Raw genomic sequence first — 10,873 nt, 5'->3', positions numbered from 1 at the left:
AGTTAGTACGTCTGAGAAGAGCATCCTTGGCAAGCTTTGTGGTTTTTTTAGGGGTCCATGTTTGCTTAGAATAAATAAATCAACAGTTATCTCTGGGACATGGGATTTTGATTTTCTTCGTTTTACTCCTGTTGCTCTACCTTCAAAATATCTTCAGAATGTGACCACTTCTCACCACCTCCCCTACTATCTATCTGTCCGTCCTGAGTCACCATCATCTGTGACATCGGTGACTGAAGAGCCTTCTTCTCACTGATCTGCCTGTGTCTGCCGTGGCCCCCACAGTCTGTTTTGCATACAGCAGTCACCGTGATCATGGAGAATGTGATCGGTCATGCCACCCCTATCCTTTAAACCCTTCACTGGCTCCTATCATGAAGAGCTAACAAAGCCCGCAGAGCGTCTTACAAGGCCATTCGGGGTCTGACCACTGTGTCCTCCTATCTGCTTACTGCTCTCCATCCATTGTGTATCTGACTTCCATTATACTCTTCTCCTTTCTGTGCTGCAACCACAGTGGCCTCCTTCCTGTTCTTCTAACACAGCAGAGAAGCTCCTGCCCCAGGGTCTTTGCACTGGCCCTTTCCTCTCCTTTGCACCCTTCCACGAGATACCAACTTGGCCAACTGAAATCTTTGCTCAGATGTCATCTTCTCATTGAAGCTTATCTGGGCTTCTCTGTTTAAAATTTTAACCTGTGGGGATGAGGTGGGGGCGAAATGGGTGAAGGTGGTCAGAGGATACAAACTTCCAGTTACAAGACAAATCCATTCTGGGATGTAGTGTACAGCATGGCAACTCTGGTTCACAGTAGTGTATTGTATCTGTTTTCTTTTTTCATTTCATTTATTTATTTATTTACTTGTGTATTTTGGGCTATGCTGGGTCTTCTTTGCTGCACATGGGCTTTCTGTAGTTGCGGTGAGTGGGGGCTTCTCTTCTTTGAGGTGCGCAGGCTTCTCATTGTGGTGGCTTCTCCTGTTGCGGAGCACCTGCTCTAGGAGCACGGGCTTTAGTAGTAGTTGGGGCGCACGGGCTTTGCTGCTTCACGGCATGTTGGATCTTCCTGGACCAGGGCTCGAACCCGTGTCCCCTGCATTGGCAGGTGGATTCTTAACCACTGCGCCACCAGGGGAGCCCTACCTCTCATCATTAACTCAATGTGTTAACTCCATTTTGGCTATAATTAGTGCAGTTGCTTATATCATTAATGAACTGGGGGAAGATGGGGTGGTTGTCTAAGTCGCCTGAACCGATTAGCGAGGAAGTCCCTGAGGAGCAGGGGAGGAGGCGTGCCCACATCCAGAGCAGTCTAGCCATTGGAGGTCCATGGCCCATTAAGTAGCTTGAGATTGTGGGCTCTGTCCAAATAGGTACAAAGATCATTTGGGATCTAGGCATGTTCTCTTCTTGGGCATGTGTATCAGAATTCCCTGAAAGATCCCCAGGTGGTACTCAGTGGGTCAGGATGTGGATGGAGGTGAGCTACACAGAGGGAACCGAGTAAGGTCCACCCTCCCGCAGCCAGAGCCACCCACTGTCTTCTTCCAATGCTGAGCCAAGCCACCTGGGTTTCCTCAGGCCGCTGCCAATAGGTCTTCCTTGAGTACCCGGTGTCTAAACTGCAGGGTCCCCCACCAAACCCCAGTATTGGGAGCCTGCACCACAGAGCCCCACCACGGAGAAGGATGAGCGTGCTGATTCCATTTCTAAAGCATTTATTTTCAGGAAACGTTTGTGCTCGCATGCAAGGCAACTCTGTGGGGTCTCTGTGGCTGCCAAAGTGACATCTGGCAGGATTCACTGGATCACCAGAGCCAAACAGTGAGGACGGGGAAGGCAGCAATAACTGTGAGGCCTGGGCCCATGGGGCGGCAAGATTTTGAGAATGACCACTTAGGTGACAAAATGGGATTCCCACGAACTGCAGCTCTGGTTAGTTTCTGGTCTGGAGCCAGGTCTTCTGTCTGATGGAGCCATGGGAGGACGGAGCGGCAAGAGCTGCCCAGTTGCTCATCTGGGAACTCATCCTCCAAGGGACTCTGTCCCTCGTTCTCCTCCCGTACCTGGAGGCGGCAGTCAGCGGACAGCACCTCTCACAGCACCCCCGCGTATACCTGCTCAGACCACCTGCTCAGAGCTACTTTTTTTCCCAGCCCAGCATGCCTGTTCCACCTGTTTGAAGACCCGCCGCACGTTTCCTCGAAGCACACCCCAGAGCTCTTCCTCAGTCCAGCGACGCCCCAGCAGCAACTCCTCTATCAGTACCGGGTATATGGACACGTCCTCCAGGCCCTGTGAGAACCTGTGTGGCCACAAGCCAGGCAGCTATTGGGCCTCAGACCTGTTCTCTTATCTTGAGTCAGAACCAAAGCCCCATGTGTCCAGGGTCCACCGAACCCCAGCCCTGGTGAGATATGGAAAATGGAGACTTGGAGAGAGTAAATGATTCACTCCTGCTCTTCATCCTTCAGAGGAAGGCCCCCAAAGTGCCTCGACTATTCATCCAAAGTCATTGAACTGTACTGTTAAGATCTTTGCCTTTCACTGAATGCAATTTTTCCTCCATTTATGAAGAGAAGAAAAGCTTTTGAAGAACTGAGTTGACCCCCCGCATGCACAGACCCAACTGCAGGCAGAGAAGATGGTCGGCCCAGCCCAGACCGTGCTAAGAGTTTGCCCAGAGAGAGGCCGTGGGTCTGCTGGCACTGGATGGGCGCAGATGCTGCTCAGATGAGCTCTGTGTGGTGTTTTCGACAAATATGATGAGCTAGAGTAGGGCCAGACAGACAGGAGACCCCAGGAATCAGACCCTGGGAGAGGGGAGATACCAGTTGGGCCAGCACACCTGAGGCTATGGTCAAGGCCACGAGGACCACCGTGTGGTGGGCACGGTGGCTGTGAAAGCTCCACTGCTGGCCAGCCAGCCCGAGACAAGCCACGGGGACGCGCTCACCAGCCAGCCTCGTCATAATCTCCGCCAATCCCGATTAGCTTGCATCCAGTGACTGCCCTGATATGGTCGAAGTGATCTGAAGAATGGAAAGTCAGCAGTGTGGGGCTTCCAGGGCAGGGGTGGTGGTGATGTCTGGCCTCTGTTGATTCCCCTTTTTGCAGCCTGTAGGCCAAAGAGGCCAGTTCCTTCATGGCCTGGCACCGAGAGTACCAACTGGAGGGCCATGAAGTTTGATGTGAAGTGATCCCAGCTGGCTCTGGACTGGACTTCAGATTTGGAGTGGACCCCAGAGCCCCCTGTTTGGACCATTTCCCACCCAAGATTCACCCTGCCTCCCAGTCTCCTTGAGAAACTGTGTGGGCTCCTTTCCCCGGGTGTGGAGGATGAGAGAGGGACAAGAGTACAACTGATGGAGACCCACGAGACCTAAGGAGCTGTCCAGTCCCTTGGCCAGAGGTGGGGGCAGTGCGCTTTAGGAGCCCCTGCAGAGGCACAGATGGGCAGCACCCGGGCTCTGTGTCTGACAGCCTCCCTGATAGCCATCTGTATGGCAGTTTTGATTCCGTGGCTCCAGTTCCACGTGGCACCAAGGTGCTGTGTACTGTCCGTTATTGGGTTTTTGGGAGCTGTACCTATTGCCAACAGGTGGGTCAAAGCACTGGGGCTCTTCTGAAGTCCTCCCCAGATTTGGAGGCAGCTTCAGCTCCAGATCAGAGTTTTCAGAGAGCCCGGGGTGAGGCTCACCTGCCACATTAGACACGTTGGCTAATGGGTTGCACTGCAGCACCCGCACGGGCAAGCACACCATTACGATGCCACCGTTCTTCTTCTGCAGGGGCGGAGCGGCGGACAGTCAGCTTGGCCCCCAGCACAGCCACTTTCCTGTTGACTCTCTCGACCCCTGTGAGGAAGGTGTTCAGCCCTGGCTTTGAGGTCAGTGTCGTCTCCTCTCTGGAGGAGTGGGTTTGTGTGAATGGAGGAGCTGCAGCCCTGGTCTGGGTGGTGTCTTGGCCCTGGGTTTCCGGGTTTGGAGGAGTATCTTAGCACCTAGACCCCCACCTAGGGCTCAAGAGTTCAGGGGCTGTGGACCGTGGGTTTTGGGGGCAGAAGATATTTAACCTGGGGTTTGAGGAAATTGAGGGAGAAGAGGCTCAGGTTCAAGGGCTTCTGGTTGGAACCTCTTGCCTTAGGTTTGAGGGCCAGGGCAGTCTCTCACCAGAAGCTGCAGGATACCATCAGGAACGTTCCTAGTGTTCTTGCACACACCCCGGGCAGCTGAGTGGGAGCAGATGACAGGTGCCTGTGACAGTTGTAGGGCTCACCGTGCCACAGCATCCGAGACATGGGACAAGTCCACCATCATGCCCAGGCGGTTCATTTCTGCCGCCACCTTCTGCAGGGACAGGATGGGGAGAGGGCATCAGGGCTGCATTTATCTTGTGTGCCTTTATCTGTAGGGAAAAGGCAGGGCTGTACATTAATGTGGGGCAGGGTATGGAACCCGGGTCGGTCCTTACCTCGCCAAAGCCGGTCAGCCGACTGACATTGCTGTAGAAGGGGCGGATACACTTAGCTGAGGTCTGTGCCCTGCAGGACGGCCAGGAGGCAGTCTGACTGGTGGCCGTGACTTGGCTACAAGAGCCTAGAAAGAGGTTCTGTCGAGCTGTCTACACCTGCAGCTCCCTGGTGCAAGAGGGGGGACCCAAACTGGGCTGTGCCTGGCAGTAGGAGGGCCCTTCTGGGCATTCTGTCTTGTTCTGCAAGCCTCCCTTCCCCTACCCAGCCCAGGTTCAGGGCCAGATCCCAGGGGTAAAGTTGCTTTGGGCCCCAGCGTGATCTTGGGCAGATCCCTGCCTCACTGGGCCCTTACCATCTTCACTGTGCTCACCAGGGCACGTTGAATGTGTGGGTGAGTGTCACGTAGCGCACACCCAGTGCCTAGAAGGTACGCAAGATGGAGAGGCTACTGTACAGTGAGTGGCCGCCCTCCATACCAATGAGGCAAGCCAACTTCCGGGTATTGTTGCGAGCTGGGGGCATGTAGGTCAGATGATCATTTTCAGAGGCAAGGGTAGCTTACTGAAGTCCCTAACACCTACCGCAAACGGCCTGTTTACCTTTTTTTTTTTGACCGTGCCGCACAGCATGAGGGCTCTCAGTTCCCCCATCGGGGATCAAACCCGAGCTCCCTGCAGTGGAAGCGTGGAGTCTTCACCTCTGGACTAGCAGGGAAGTCCCCCGTCTACCTTTAACTGAGGTCACAAGCTCCATCTCAGAATAGGAGGCACACATGAGGCGGATGAGGTCAATTTGCTCCAGGGTGAGGCGCACAGCATCCCATTCGTGGGTCTGGCGTGGGAAGTACGCTGACCAGAACTGTGGGAAGGCCAGGGCTTGGTTTGGGCTTTGGAACTCCTTGAGCTTCTCATAGCCTCCTCAGCTGGCATAGCACTCACCGTGCCCAGAAGTCACATGTGATGCGTTGCTTTTTCTGTGGTACTTGGATGCCCATCAGGTTGGCTCCCTGTGACCCCTGTAGCCCCCAGCATCCGTGGCACAGCACTTTCTAGCTCACTATGGTAACTTAGTTCCAGTGTGACTAACCTGTGGTATCTGAGGTCCCCAAACTACCCCACATTCCCCAGCAGCCACGGCGGCACCTCGTGTGTCCCTTTGGTAGCTGCGCACCCACGACACCGTCTTTCAGCCTGTCCAGGCTGGTCTGGCCGTGGCTGAAATTGCACAGATTAACATCCTGGAGGCCATTGTGGTGAAACTGCCTCAGGACCAGGGGCATGTCGTCTTGGCTGGAGGGAGGTCAAGGCAAATGGGTGGGCCCCTTAGGTCTTGGGATCAGGCAGGACACATTGCCTGGCCTGGAGCAGCCTGGAGGTCCCCCACCTCACACTGTCACACACACTATACTAGGAGCAGCTGAGGCCTGGCCTGAGGGGTTCCCACGAGGGAGGGGATGACAGAGAAGGGCAAGGGCATCCATAGATGATGGAGAGGACATCAAGGGGTGATGTGAGGGAGCCTCCCCACTAGCTTTGCATGCTCCGGTCCTCGTCCCCTGCCCAGGGCCAGGCTAGGCCCCCACCGGCCCCTAGCAACCTGCACACACTGCAGCCACCCATCCCCAAGTGGGAAGTCCCGCATCAGAGCCCACATGCTCTCCCGCAGACTTGGGGTGCTGGAGGTGGCTGGCGTGGTGTGCACGCGGGTTACCGGCCGCCGCAGCAGACCAAGCAGGAGCAGCAGACCCAGCAGAGCCTGCTGGCTGAGTGCGCGGGGACCTTTGAGGCCCCCCGGGCCGCAAGCAGCACAGGGCCAGGCAGGCAGGCGGAGGCGGGTCTGAGAGGGGAGGGCGATGAGCTCGTGTCCGTCGACACAGGCCACCCAGCAGCGCGGCCTCGCGAGAGGGCTGGGGTGAGGGAGAGGATACAGAGTCAGAGGACCCCACGACACGTGTGCAGAGAGCCGCGATCCGCGAAGCCCGGCAGCCACAGGGCGGCACTGCCCTCCCGGCCCCTGCTCAGAGGCAGCTCCCGTGGGCTCAGCTGGACTCTGCTGAGAGCCCACTGGCCTCCCATCGCTGGTGCCCTGTGCCCCCGGCCCTCTTCCCACTCCCACTGCTCCGAGGGGGCGCCCAGGGTTGCTCTCCCCCACCTCCAACCTTCCTGTAGAAGCTGGGGTGCTTCTCTCAGAGGGCCTCCTTCAGCCCGAGGTCTCCCTGGAGCACACCTCGTCCCCATCTGCCTGCAGCCGGCCCTGCCCACCCCGAGGGCTGCGTGCGAGTGTCTCTGTGGCCACAAGTGCTCTGGGCTCCCTGTTTCCCGGTACTGGGCCATTCATTGGGGCTGGTATGGGGGAAGAGAGAGTTTCTGGAAATGGGGGGGTAACCTTGTAAGTTCTGGATTCAGGAAGGGACCCTCTGCCCCCGACCTTCTCTCTCCACCTACTTGACTCCCCAACCTGCATGACCATTCTCTGGGGACTTCAACCAGCACCTGGGAACTATCAGGAACGTCCCCCACTTCTGTCAGCCAGCCTCAGTTAAGAGCACCCTCAGGAGTTGCTACAACTCCCCAGGGCCCGAATCGAGGGACTTTTGGGATGTGAACTGAACAACCTTCTGGGGAGAGTCAGCGACCCTTTTACTCACCAGAGCAGGAACCCAGTCAGTAGGCTATTTGAGTGGAAGGAAATGAAGTCATTGCCATGGCAGCAGAGCCCCCACCGCAGCAACCTTCCTCTCAGTGCTGCTGGCTGTCCTTCTGGCCAGGATCCCTCATACTCAGCGTGGAAGGCCCGGCCTCGTTGAGAAGTATAGGTACTGAGGAAAGACCTGGCACCTGGTTTCTGCTGCTACACTTGCCTTATCTCGTGGCCCTTGTGGCTCTAGCTTTCCCAGAAACCTCAAGGGCTAAGTGCCTGTGCTTGCTCAGAGGCCACACGCCATTCCCATTTCCAGCCTCAGGCCCACCCCCTAGCTGCCTCCTCTAGGGACCCCCTTCCCCCTGCCACACACATGCACACTGGGGATGTGGCTTCTCACAGAAGCTCAACCACTGAGATGCTTTAGGGACTGTGCCCCAGCTCCTTCATCCCCAGCCTCTCAAGTGTTTGCTCTGATTCCTGGCACCCCCGGAGCTGTTCCACCTTTGGAACCTTACCTGGGTGGCAGGAGTGCCCAGCACAGGGGTAGTGACATAAGTCTGAGCAGTGGCGACCCTGGAAATCTGTTCCAGAAATACATTTTAGTGAGCAGTAGGGGACCCCACTGGGGACACAAGGGGCTGGGAATAAAGGAGTATGTGAACCTCGGGGCAGAGTGTGTGCTGCTTGACTCTCGATCCTTTTCTTGCTTCAGGGAGCAAGAAATGGGGGGGTTATCTTGTGAGCTTTGCCATGACCCTCTCTTCAGAATGGCTCAGCCAGCAAGATTCTGTGGAGTCTGCCTCCTGGCACCATGCTACAATCGCCGGATTTTGGGTCGGGAGCAACCGAGATCTTCGTCCGACTCTTCCGGAGTATGCTTTCACTTGGGAACACGTCTGGGGACTGGCTTCTCTGCTTCCATCTTTGCTGTCGTGGCCAAAGAAGCATCCCTGTAGGCCCGGTAGCCGCCAATCCGGCAGTATGTCTCCCCATGCCAGCCCAACTGCGTTTCTCCACACCCTCGGTTGAGGACGTGGTAGTGACCAGCTGTATGAGGAGAAACGGGAGCCGCTGCTGCTGCAAAGAAAATCAGAAGTGATCAGTCACTTCCGCTGTACACAGTCTCCTGCCAGAATTTCCCTCTCTCAAGTGTCTCCCACTTTCTGGCTGAAGATCTTTAATCTACTTGACATCCAAAACACAGTCTTGGCCCATCACCTCTATGAGTCCCTAGAGAAAAGACACTGGCTGCAAAAGCAATTCCTAGAGCCTACGGCTGCAGCAGATGAGGAAGTCTCTTCACCGTTTCCAGGAAAAACAGTAGAAACCTAAAGTCATTGCACTCATGATCCTCTCCATCTCTCCCTCCCACAACAGAGAAAACATTTCTTGCAGTCTGTCACTTCTGAGGCTTTAATGGAACTAACTTTCAAGTTTTGGAAAAAGATAATCTAATATAAATTGGTTAAGAACCCCTCTCACCTTGGCAACCCCTCTTGGGTCCTATTTATACTGCCTGTTTCAACCACACTGAACTCTAGCCCTCTGATACTTGTATCTAGATTAGAACAAGGCCACATACTGAGGCACAGTGATCAGGAGACTCACAACCGTGTTCTGGGTACCAAGTCTAGGCTCACATCAACCCAGCCTCCTTGGACACCATCTCCTCATCCCTCCAGTCTCACTAGCACTTCATCACTGCCCCCCCCTTGATTCTTCCGGTCCTCCTATCAATATGGCACCACGTGCTCCCCTAGTACTCAGCAGCTCAGTATGGGATGTGTCTGAGGGGACCGATATAGATGTCTACATGACAGCACAGAAATGCCTGTGTTTGAAGGTGCGGTTCAAGAGTGGCCCTCTTTCTCAAACTGTTCCATTTACTATTTGCCAACAAAAATGCACTTGTCTTTTGCTAAGAGGCCAATCAGGAAAGGGTCTGAATGGAAGCATCCTGTAGCCCGAAGGGGAAGGCTCCAATTATAAAGATCAGAACCTTCCTGCCCACTTGTCCAGGGATGACCTTTTACTTGTCCTCAGCAGTGAGCACTGTGGGTCCTTGAAGGTGTCCCAGGTCACTGGTATTAGTTACAGCTGGGAAAGTGCTCAGGTGTATGTGCTGGGCAAGCCCCACAGGAACATGTGGCAGCCTGGGGAAATTGTGTGTACACCATGCCTCTTGTATGGATTCCCAGTCTCAGTGTACCTGCTGCACTGACCTCCCAGGGAACATAGGACAGGTTAGAGTAAATACAGAAGATCTGGTCAGACATTCTCTCTCAGACAACCAAAGAGATTGGTATCTGGTGGAGAACTGGTAGGGAAGTTTCTCTGAGGGCAGCACGTTTGCATAGTTACCGTTCCATGGAAACTGTGAGAAGGCCTGTGAGGTCATCACTACCCAGTGAGGTCATATAAGAAACCTGTGACTTGAGGGGCAGGCTTCAGGGGGTGGGGAAGTTTTGTGGAGGAGAGCAGGGTGGAGGCAGAGGTACTCTGCCTGGCCCCTCACACCTGGGCCTCCCCACCCATGCCCTAGTCTAGTAGACACTGCACGTGGGGCATGCCGGTGGGCTGGCACAGCCCCAGGGACCACAGGAGGGCAAGAGAGACCCACATCCTGAGATTGGCTTGAGAGGCAAGATTAATACTGTTCTGAGAGATGCACAGAACACAGAGATGTACCCCTGTTCTCAGGGAGGTTAAATACCAGAGAGGGAGATAAGATGTAGATGCCTACGGCAGTTCCACATATGTCTTCTTAAACTGTTTACAAGTTCACGGGAGAGAAGGGATCCATCAATTGTTTGGATTGTCAGTGAAGTCTTCCCAAAGAAGGAGGTGTAAAATAGATTGACTAGAAAAAAAAATTAATGTCATAGGTAGATATGAAAGGGAACAAATTTGCAGAGATAATTAGACCCAGTTATTTTCTTTTTAAGTCTAGAAACTGAAATTAAAGCCAAATTATGGAGGGTCTTGAATGTCAATCTTAAGAGTTTGGCTGTATTGTGTTGACCATGGGTGCCACGGACGGTTTGGAAGAGGGCAAAGGCATAACCCAAGAACCTTGGAAGGTGTAAGAGAGGTTGTAGAGAGGAAGACAGGAAAACATGCTATTCTCCGAAGCAATCATCGTAATCCAGGTGTAAAATAATAAATGGTAGAACCGGAGTAATGGCAACACAGATGGAAGGGAGGAGTATGAGAGACACTATAAAGAAAAACTGTCAGGGATTGGTCCTTGATTGGATACATTCTTTTCTCCATTTAACAAAAGTTATCAGTAACTGTGCTAGTCGTTGGGAATCAAGAGGAAGCAAAAGAGTCATAATCTCTTCCTCACGGACCATATGGTAAACACTGATTTAAAACTGGTTGTGAAATGTGATGAAGGCTATAAGCGAGAGGTACCTGGTGTTATGTGAGCTACGGTAGGGGGATGTGATGAGTTGAATAGGTAAGGGGATACTTTCTTGACAAAGTGACACATGAGAAGAGATGACAAGAATGAGGCGGCATCAATCAGTTGCAAACTAAACAGAAGAACATTTCATGCAGAGGGGCAGCATGGGGAATGTGCTGTTGTAAGTACGCAGGCCTGAAAGGAGGCCACTGTGGGCTGGATGATTGAGAATGAAAGGAAGGAAGTGTAAGACGAGGCTGCAGAGATCATGCTCCATCCTGCCCAGGGGATGTCCTGCCCTGCAGACTAGCGCACCCAGAGTGCCAGTGCACAGCAAGATGAGAAGC

At 54.0% G+C, this 10,873-nt stretch overlaps 2 pseudogenes; both read right to left on the bottom strand.

Annotated features, from left to right (window-relative positions):
• Nucleotides 1–1,455: 1,455 nt before the first annotated feature.
• On the bottom strand, nt 1,456–6,549 carry LOC102974838 (dipeptidase 2-like; annotated as a pseudogene).
• A 1,340-nt stretch (nt 6,550–7,889) lies between these two features.
• Nucleotides 7,890–9,698, bottom strand: LOC114485618 (DPEP2 neighbor protein-like; annotated as a pseudogene).
• Between the last annotated feature and the right edge of the window lie 1,175 nt (nt 9,699–10,873).

The sequence above is a fragment of the Physeter macrocephalus genome, unplaced genomic scaffold (assembly GCF_002837175.3).
Source record: "Physeter macrocephalus isolate SW-GA unplaced genomic scaffold, ASM283717v5 random_1856, whole genome shotgun sequence".
Taxonomy (NCBI): Eukaryota; Metazoa; Chordata; class Mammalia; order Artiodactyla; family Physeteridae; genus Physeter; species Physeter macrocephalus.
The sequence above is the reverse complement of the archived record's forward strand: the minus strand, read 5'-3'. Positions and strand labels throughout refer to the sequence as shown.